Source organism: Triturus cristatus, chromosome 7, assembly GCF_964204655.1.
Source record: "Triturus cristatus chromosome 7, aTriCri1.1, whole genome shotgun sequence".
NCBI lineage: Eukaryota > Metazoa > Chordata > Amphibia > Caudata > Salamandridae > Triturus > Triturus cristatus.
The window spans coordinates 817,369,057-817,379,410 of record NC_140590.1 but is presented as its reverse complement, the minus strand read 5'-3'; positions in this window follow the sequence as shown (position 1 = coordinate 817,379,410).

The following is a 10,354-nucleotide window of genomic DNA, read 5'->3' as shown; positions in this document are numbered from 1 at the left end:
ATTATAACTCCAGGGCTGCCCTCTCACCTCTACAGTCACTACAGAGTGTAAACAACTTTCTCCCCACTCACGGTTCACCATCCACCATGTTCCCGTGCTGTGGGTCCGGGTCTTCCCCTGCTCCTGCCTGTGAACACGCTTATGATTTTTGATAAAATCCTCCACTTGCTGAGGATTCGTGAAGAATTTGTCTCCCCTGGTACGTGACTCAATCGCGCCGGGTAGAGCAATGCGTAGTCCATTTGCAAGTTGCGCAGCTTTGCCTTTACTGCCAGAAATTTCCTGCGTTCCTCTTGGACTAACGGAGTGAAGTCCGGATACAACGTGAAGGAGTTTCCCTCATAGGATAATGAGCACGTGCTTCTTGCTGCCCTTAAGGCTGCATCCCGATCACGATAATTTAGCATCCGGGCTATGATCGGCCTGGGCATTGCTCCCGGCCTTGGTCTGGGGCCTAGGGCCCTCTCCACTATGAATTGGGGAGAGAAGGCGTCCGAGCCAATCGCCGCCACCAACATCTTCTCAACGTACTCCTCCATTTTGCCCACATTGGTCGTCTCCGGAATTCCCACGATGCGTACATTATTATGCCTACTTCTCGCTTCCAAATCCTCGTTTTTAGCCGCGATGATACGCAGCAGGTTGTCCATTCTGGATAACTGTGAGGTGTGTTGCGTCACTGTGTCCTCAGAGTCCGATATCCGCTGTTCCGCTCCTTTCAACCGTTCCTCATGAGCGTCCAACTTATGCACCACCGCATCCATTCGCGACGACATCCTGTCAACTTTAACCACGATCGTTGCAAACCCTTGGCGCATCTCTCGTAATACTTTCTGCAGAGTTGTTGCCGTGTCCGCCGAGCCTCCCACCGCTCCTGACGTTTCCGCCAGGCCATGAATCTCCTCACCAGGCTTGGTCGTCTTCTTACTAGCCTCAAACGTGAGTTTGGGCTGCCTCGTGTCCGTCCTGCCCATCCTGATCCCTGGCTAGAGCACTCAGTCGACACCAGCAAGGGATTTGAAGGACGCAACCCCCTCTTGACCTGAAGTGGCGTCAGTCCACCCTCCGAACCTTCTTGATCTGCTGTCCCACGCCAACAGGACTAATTATATCACTCCCCTCGCCTCCAACGACCCCATCATCTCCGGCCCACAGGCTACGCTACACGGTAATCAGCCGCGCAACCATACCAGTAAAGCAGGCCGAGTGCAGTCTCATCCGCCCAGTCTAGCACACCATCTCAGTCTCCGCAGGCGGGCCAGCAGCAGCCTCTGTATTCACCTCCATCTCCTGAGGGTCATCGCATGTACACCTTCGCAGGACTCCAGCAAATCCAGGCACCGCCGTCGCAGTACCTCAGCCTAGCGTTACTGCCCTCATCCGCCAACGTTCCGGGCTCCGCACCCCCGGTACCTGGGAGAACTCGGCAATGCGTCGTCGTCTTTGGTGCTGGAGGGGGGGGGGGGGGGGGGGCAACGTCTCACACCCCTACCCAGGAGGGCTGGGAGCAGCTCCAACTCCCGGGCTCACCACCCCCAGCAGCGATCCATGGCCTCACCTCACCCGGTGAGCAGCAAAAAGTTCAGCCTCAGCAGCTTCTCCAGCTCGGGGGGAGGGGGGGGGGGGGGGGACGGACCCCCCTTCACAACCTCCACCGGTAGCTCGGCCGACCGCCCCGCACTCCACCTGCCTCCGCGCTGCAATACCCCCGGGTGCGTCACTCACAGTTCCAGCACCAGCGGCCTACGTCCGTTTTCTCAGCCTCTGCCTCGCCTGCCAACAGGACCCGGCGTCACGGCCCAGCGCCTCCAGCCACTGTCTCCGCCGGAGCGTCTTTCTCCGTCCCTACGCCACCAAGAGCCTCCAAAGTTGGCGAGTCCACCCAGGGCACAGCGCTGATGATCCACCTGCGACCCTGGCACCCAAGTGTGCCAATAAAGGATATATATTCGGATTACCGCCGGACAGCGGGAGCCCTACGCGAAGGCTTCCATTCGCTAGTGCTCCACCTAGCGCCCCCCTCTCACACAAAGATACTTTAAGTTAGAATGGAGTTCAGAGGGCCAGCCCTTAGCTAGTTCACCTGCAACTCCAACATTCACCGCCAATGCATTAAAACCTTGAACTCTCCCACCCCCAACAGTGGTACAGCAAGACACTTCATCCGTTTTCAGCTTAGAAATAGAACCCCATGAGCTGCATTTGAAAAGGGGGGGGGGGCTCCATCTTTTACACAACTCTGCCCGAAAGCATCTTCAAGAGAACATAGACCTACTGCATTAGGTTATCACAAAAATGCACTCCCGAATAACTCACCAGCATCACAAAATGTATACCTTTGAAAACTGAATCTTCTACCCTATCTGCACCATTCCAGTAAATCACAATCCTGGTGCAATCATGATTTAACACCCTCAATACTCAAGAATCGCCCAACCACTGATTACGCCAAATCCCTTCCTGGATAAGAACCTCAACCTGCAATCCAACATTAAGTTCTTAGTTAATGGGCCTTTCTTTCAAATCACACCCTGCGGGGAATCAAACCTTTTGCCCACCTGAAGAATTAAAATAACAGCTTCTCGAATTGTTGAGACTGGACTACGGAAACTCCACTTTTTCGGGATTACTTAAACTTCACATCACCCAATTAAAGGCAGCACTACACGCTATAGAGAGACTGGTCACCGGAATAAGAAGTTTGAGCACCACCTTATTTCTTAGATGGCGAGATGCACCTTCAAGCTTGCCTGCACTATTCGCAAAAGCTCTCCATTTAGACTTCTCAAACTTAGAAAAACTGGTTGTTTCAGGAAAGCTTTGTCAAAAATTAAGCTCAAACAACCGATCAAGCAATCCTCCTCAGGAATCACAACCAAGTTTCAAACTTAATTAGTCCAACTGTCAGAACTGATCTCTCTTATGTAGGCTCCAAATGAGAAATAAAGAATTTTTCCCACCCCCAATATATGACGTTTGTGAACTATATATACCTGTAGGACTAAATCTATTCGGGATTTACTATTTATCCTCTTACCGTTCTGTGTAATGCACTTTGCTACTCCTGGACCTTCTCCACACTGTAAATCCACATGTAATAATACCATACATAGCAGCAACGATCAGTACAACCATTAGATAATCTTTGGCAGTGAAGGAGACCCATCACCTTCAGATAGAAGTAATACTGAGAAAATGAACGCTAGTAACACTGCTAAATTATATGTTCGAGGCATATGAGCTGCAGATTATACACTGTGCATAGATCGCCATCTGGTGTTGGGCCCAGATGTTTGCAGTTTGTTTTTGTTGTTGGACAGTCTTTGGAAGTCACGAGTTCGGTGACTCCTCCTTCGGTCCGTCCTGCGCATGGGCTTCGGCTCCATCCTCCGATTGTTTTTTTCCGACATCGGGCTCGGATGTGATACTTCGTGCTCCGGCTTCGAACCTTTCCAGTTCGACCTTCGACGAAAAATCCTCGTCCATCGAGATTCTTCAGACGAAATCGGCTTCTTCATCTCGCTCTTCAGCCCTTCCTCGATTCCAGACATCGGCAGCGGCCTTCGGGCCTATCTCAACTCCGGTCTCGGCCGATGGAAAGGACTCCCTTCAAGAAGTGCCCAAAATGTGGGTCTAAATTTCCCCACACCGATCTCCATCAGGTGTGCAACCTCTGCCTCTCTCCCGAACACGAGGCCCGAGACTGCCCCGCTTGCAAGTCTTTTCGATCGAAAAAGACTATTCGGGATCGACGAGCGACGCACCATGGCGCACTCATCGACCTCGGCTCCACCTGACATTTTCGGAGAAGACACCGGAGCTTCGGGACAGCAGCACACCGAACAGGAGGACGTTGTCGTCAGCGCTTCCAAGGCCGACGACTCAGACGTGGAGGAGATCACACCGGTGCAGAGGGCCGTCAGTACTCTACCCCCTCCCACTCCTGCGCCCATACCGAAAGAGATTACGGTTACCCCTTCGCCTCCAAGCCTAGGGAAAACCAAGCATATCGCTTCCATCACCCCACCTTCGGGCCCGGTAAAAAAAGCATCACAAGTCTCCTGGCGGCTCAGGCTCGAGCCAGCCTCCTTGCGGCGCCGAGAAACACCCTTCGGCGCCAAGAAAACCACACCAAGCTCCGTTCCAAAGCCACCGGTGTCGAAACCTGGCCTCTCGGTGCCGACCAAACATAAATCCCTCGGCACCGACGCTTCCGTGTCGAAGCCTGCCTCGGCGCCGAACCAAAAAAATCAGAGGCCCCGAGAAAGCATGGCGCGGATAAACCAACGAAGCCGTCGGTTCCGAAAACATCGGCACCGATAGAGGACTCGGTGCCGGAGGAGCTTTTCACGCCGGATCCTCTTCAATAGACTTTAACTAAGGATCCAAAGACTGGACATTTAACTTTGTCTTCCAAGAAAATACATTTAGACAAGCCAACTCCTCCTCCACCGCCAAATTGACATAGCAGATAAACCACCGCTATATTACCCATGCTTAAAGGGGTGACCAAACATGCGACAGAGGTTTTCAAAGACCCCGTCAGGGCTAGGGTCTTAAACCCCAGAATAGAAAAGAAATACAAGGCAGCCCCCACAGATCCTGCCTATATTAAAGGACCTGTGCCCCTAGACTCATTAGTGGTATTCACAGCTAGGAAGCGCTCCAACTCTCAGTCATCTGGTGAGGCTCCATCACCCGATAAGGAGTCCAAGCTTAGATGCGTCAGGCAAACGCACTGCCTCGCAAGCTGCCAATATGTGGCGTATAGCCAACACGCAGGCGCTGCTGGCACGGTACGACCGAGCGCACTATGATGAGCTGGAGGCTCTCATGCAACATCTCCCAGACAAATATAAACATAAGGCTCATGATCTGATACTAGAGGGAAAGATTATTACCAACACTTCTATTAAATGTGCACTTGACGCAGCAGACACAGCTTCCAGGGCTATAAACACCAGTGTTCTGCTTCGCCGCCACGCCTGGCTCAGGATCTCCGGCTTTAAACCAGAGGGCCAAGCATCTATATTAAACCACCCTTTTGACCAACAATACTTATTTGGCCCAAAAGTAGACGAAGCCCTGGAAAAAATGAAGGATACAGATACGGCGAAGTCTATGGGAGCACTACAATCACACACCCCTAGACGCTCCTTTCGAGGCTCTGGCAGAGGTTACTCTTCCGATAACGCCTCCACGTCCTATAAGTCCCCTCCTCAGAATACCTTCACAAAGGGCTATCAAAGAGGTGGATATCGCGGAAACAATAATAAAGGCAGGGGCAAAACCAACACCGCCCGTTCTGCCACACCGCCCACACAATGACTTTCCCCCGCTCCCCCCAGACCATTCCACTCCGGTCGGGGGCAGACTACAAGACTTCCTTCAAACCTGGGAGACCATAACATCAGACAAATGGGTGACCCAAATTATTCGGTCAGGGTACTGTCTCGAACTAACTTCTACCCCCCCCAAATATTCCACCCAGACACCGTGCGATGTCACAAGAACATACCACACTTCTGAAACAAGAGGTACTCTCCCTCCTGCAAAAACAAGCTATAGAGCAGGTCCCCGTCAATCAGCAAAATTTAGGGGTCTACTCTCTGTACTTTGATACCAAAGAAAGAAGAGACCCTACAGCCCATTCTAGACCTCCGGCCTCTAAATGTATATATCCATTCAGACCATTTTCACATGGTAACTCTCCAACAAGTTCTCCCACTCCTCTGTAACGACGACTTTCTCACTACACTGGTTTTGAAAGACGCATACTTTCATATTCCAATACACCCTGCTCACAGAAAGTACCTCAGATTCGTGGTGGATGGTCAACATTATCAGTTCAAGCTTCTCCCCTTCGGGGTCAACTGCACCACGGGTGTTTACCAAATGCCTGGCAGTAGTGGCGGCACACCTCAGAAGACAAAACATTCACGTCTTCCCCTACCTGGACGACTGGCTCATAAAAGCCGCGTCCTACCACCTGTGTGTGCAGCATACAAACACTACTATCCAACTACTCCACCAGCTAGGCTTCACGGTGAACCACCAAAAGTCCCACTTGATACCGTCTCACACAAAGCAATACCTCGGTGCCATTATAGACACCTCAAAAGCCATAGCCTATCCCAACTCAGCCAGAATCGCAAGCATACAAGCCTTGCGCCAAAGGTTCCTCCTTCAGCACCCTCTCCCAGCAAGTGTTCATGAAACGAATAGGGATGATGGCATCTTGCATCTTCATAGTGCCTCATGCAAGACTTCACATGCGTCCACTCCAAGAGTGCCTAGCACGCCAGTGGAACCAGGCCCAGGGACAGCTAACGGATCTGGTGTTGGTGGACGGTCGCACCCATCGCTCTCTGCAGTGGTGGAACACCACAAACCTTTCCAAAGGGCGACCGTTCCTGGACCCGGTTCCTCAGGTGATTCTAACAGACGCATCGCTCTCCGGCTGGGGAGCGCACCTATTACACCTCACAGTACAAGGTGTATGGACGCCACAACAGAAGTTACTCCACATCAACCATCTGGAGTTATTGGCGATCTTTCTAGCCCTGAAATAGTTTCAGAAACAAATCTCAGCCAAGGCAGTCCTCATTCGCACAGACAATATGACTGCAATGTATTATATTCAAAAACAGGGGGGGGGGGCACACTCCCCAGCTCTCTCGCTTAGCACAGAGCATATGGAGATGGGCAATCCCACAAAAAATCTCTCCTAGCACAACACGTCCCAGGTATACAAAACACCATGGCAGATCTGCTCAGCAGACAAACGCAGCAAATGCGCGAATGGGAACTGCATCCACAAGCTCTTCACCCATTCTTTCACAAGTGGGGGCATCCTCAGATAGACCTCTTCGCCACCCACGAAAACAAAAAATGCCCAAGCTTCGCCGCCAGATACCCACACCCATTGTCCAAAGGCAATGAGATATGGATGAATTGGTCAGGCAAATTTGCATATGCCTTTCCACCTCTCCCGCTAATTCCATTAGTGGTAAGGAAGCTACAACAGCACTCCCACACACTCATTCTGGTAGCTCCAACATGGGCCAGGCAGCCGTGGTACACCACACTACTGCAGCTCTCGGTGGTGCCACATCAAAAACTACACCTGCCCCCATGCCTCCTAACCCAGAACCATGGAGAAATCAGGCACCCGGACCCAGCTCAGCTCAACCTGGCGATCTGGCTCCTGAAATCTTAGAATTTGGATACCTTAATCTTCCCCCTGATTGCATGAACATTATCAAGGAAGCCAGACGTCCTACCACTAGAGAATGCTATGCCGCAAAGTGGAAGAGATTTGTTGTTTACTGCCGTAACAATACAATCGACCCTTTACATGTATCCATACAGCACATCATATGCTATCTGCTCCATCTTCAAAGGTGTAACCTGGCGTACTCATCCATCCGTCTACACCTAGCAGCAATTGCTGCGTACCTGCAAAACAGACAACATTTATCACTTTTCAGAGTGCCTGCTATTGAAGCCTTCATGGAAGGCCTTAAGAGTAATTCCGCCCAGTGCACCACCCTCACCTGTGTGGAATCTAAACATAGTTCTTACAGGCTAATGGGTCCGCCTTTCGAACCAATGCATAAATGTGAGCTACAGTTCCTCACTTGGAAAACAGCTTTCCTTGTAGCTATCACTTCCCTTAGAAGGGTTAGCGAGATACAAGAGTTCACTATACAGGAACCCTTTTTACAGATACATCACAGCAAGGTGATACTTCGCACAAATCCAAAATTTCTGCCCAAGGTAATTTCCCCCTTCCATCTTAATCAATCGGTGGAATTACCAGTTTTTTTTTCTCGCAACTTCAATCTGTTGCGGAAAGGTCTCTACATACACTTGGAAAGACTAAACAGTTGTTTGTCTCCTTCTCTCCACCGCGTAAAGGCAACCCCATCTCAAAATCAGGAATAGCTAGGTGGATTGTAAAGTGTATACAAATTTGCTATCACAAAGCAAAAAGAACATTATCTGTTCCACCGAAAGCCCACTCTACAAGAAAGATAGGGGTTTCCATGGCTTTTCTAGGGAACATACCCTTAGATGACATCTGCAAAGCAGCCACATTGTGAACACCGCACACCTTCACAAAACATTACTGTGTAGACGTGCACTCCAAACAACAAGCTAGTGTGGGCCAGGCTGTACTAAAGACACTGTTTCAAACCACTGCAACGGATACCGGTGGTCGCCGCTAGGGTTGGGTACCGCTATATAATCTATGCACAGTGTATAATCTGCAGCTCATATGCCTCGAACGGAATATGCTACTTACCAGTATGCATCTGTTCTTGGCATGTAGAGCTGCAGATCTATACACGCCCACCCGCCTCCCCGGCTACATGTATCCGTTCCAGTATATCTTATTTAGATACAACACACATGGGTTTCTTTACTATTATCACTACGCTCCATCTTTTCCCTGCTGGCGAAAAACAATCTGAGGATGGAGCCGAAGCCCATGCGCAGTACGGACCGAAGGAGGAGTCACCGAACTGGTGACTTCCAAAGACTGTCCAACAACAAAAACAAACTGCAAACATCCGGGCCCAACACCAGATGGCGATCTATGCAGTGTATAGATCTGCAGCTCTACATGCCAAGAACAGATGCATACTGGTAAGTAGCATATTCCATACTTTTTTAGGTCTCGTCTAGTTATTGCGTTTACACAAACGCCATGCGAGACTCTAGTAAGAGGGGCATTTCAAAGTGCTCCCAAAAGTGGATTGCATGGCGAGCACGCGCACAATCACGTGCATCGTGCCGCCATGCAATCCGTTTTGGGAAGCGCTTCAGCCCACTGGTGCGTGCACGTGTAGCAACAGCCTCGGCATCATACTTCAAAGGGTCCGCTCCCCCACCTGGAATGCGCTCCCCCACATGCAGAGATTGTTTCCTCATGGCGCCTCTCACAACTGTCCCTCCCCCACCACAGGGCTAGTCTCTCGGACGCATTGCCATCCATCGATTTCACTTTTCTGCCCGTGCCTAAAAACGATTTCACTTTATGAAATTTACAGCTATTGGCTTTGTCATTGCTTAATTCAGATAAAACAGCTGATTGATATTCGGAGTCCAGAGAGACAGCGAAAAACACAGTTATCTACAGGATGCTTAGACAGCAGCAGCAAGTGCGCGTCATTCGTGTGTCCGACAGTATTAATGGTATTGTGGTGAGTCACGTCCGCACATTCGCTGACACTTTAACATGAGTTCTTATTTGGGCGTTTCCGTGCATCTCCACAAATACCTGTTCCTATCCAAATCTGTTAGTACAACCATTTGCTTACATATCAGGTTCGGTTGACGCAGTAGCACACCTACGGACTCCGATAACAGAATGTACATCCTACATTCCTGAGGACATTGACATGCAGGGTATAGCGGGTCTTACAGGCAGTCAGAGCTTACTTTGGGTACGGTCAACAGCTCCAGGGGTCTGGAGAATAAACCATGTTCCAGGGGCCCCCTGGAGGCAGGGAAAGAGAAGTCAATGGCAAGTGGTTCATAGTAGTGTGCATCGTTAGCGAGCCAGCTGAACAAAACAAGCATATACAATGCAATAGGTCTTGCATTTACGCGAGTTTGAGCTATTCACATTGCAAATAACAATGCCTTTTATTTGTGTTTTCCAAACATAAATAAAAGGCATCGTCATTTACAATGCCAATAGCTTAAACTCGCAAAATGCGAGACCTATTGCATTGCAAAGGCTTGTTTTATACAGTGGTTGTTGCCACTTTGTAGTTAGGTCACCAGATAGTTTCCATAGGAAGAGGTTCTACTTTTGCTAAAAACCTAGCTTTCCCATGCTAATTCCCACATGACATTTTGGGAAGCAATACAGAAAACTGCTGCACAGAATTACAGCACATTTGGCAGAATACTAGATCTTTACTCAGAAAGTGTTTGTTTTTTTACAGTTTGGTATGAATCAGTTCTGCCATTTCAGAGATTCGTGTTTAATGAGGTGGTTATGAAGGGGTTAAAACCATGGCTAATCTGGACAGTTGGTCCCATAAATAACAGAAAAAAAAGAGCGATCTGATTAAGACCCCTTTCCAAGTCCCAACATCTAACTCACAAATTGGGTAGATGTTTAGCCCTCCCAACAGTACAATTAAAAGTTTAAATTGTGTTTAAAGTAATTAAGACCCACTGATGCGTTCTCCCCCATAGGTGCTTCCGAACAAGCGTCCTGATTACCATGTCTAAAATGTATGCATACGGTTGAAATGTTGATACAATAGAGTAGTTCTTATTCTGGAGCATTTCACAGTTTGAGTACCTACCAACCACCTTTGCATCCTGAATCAGT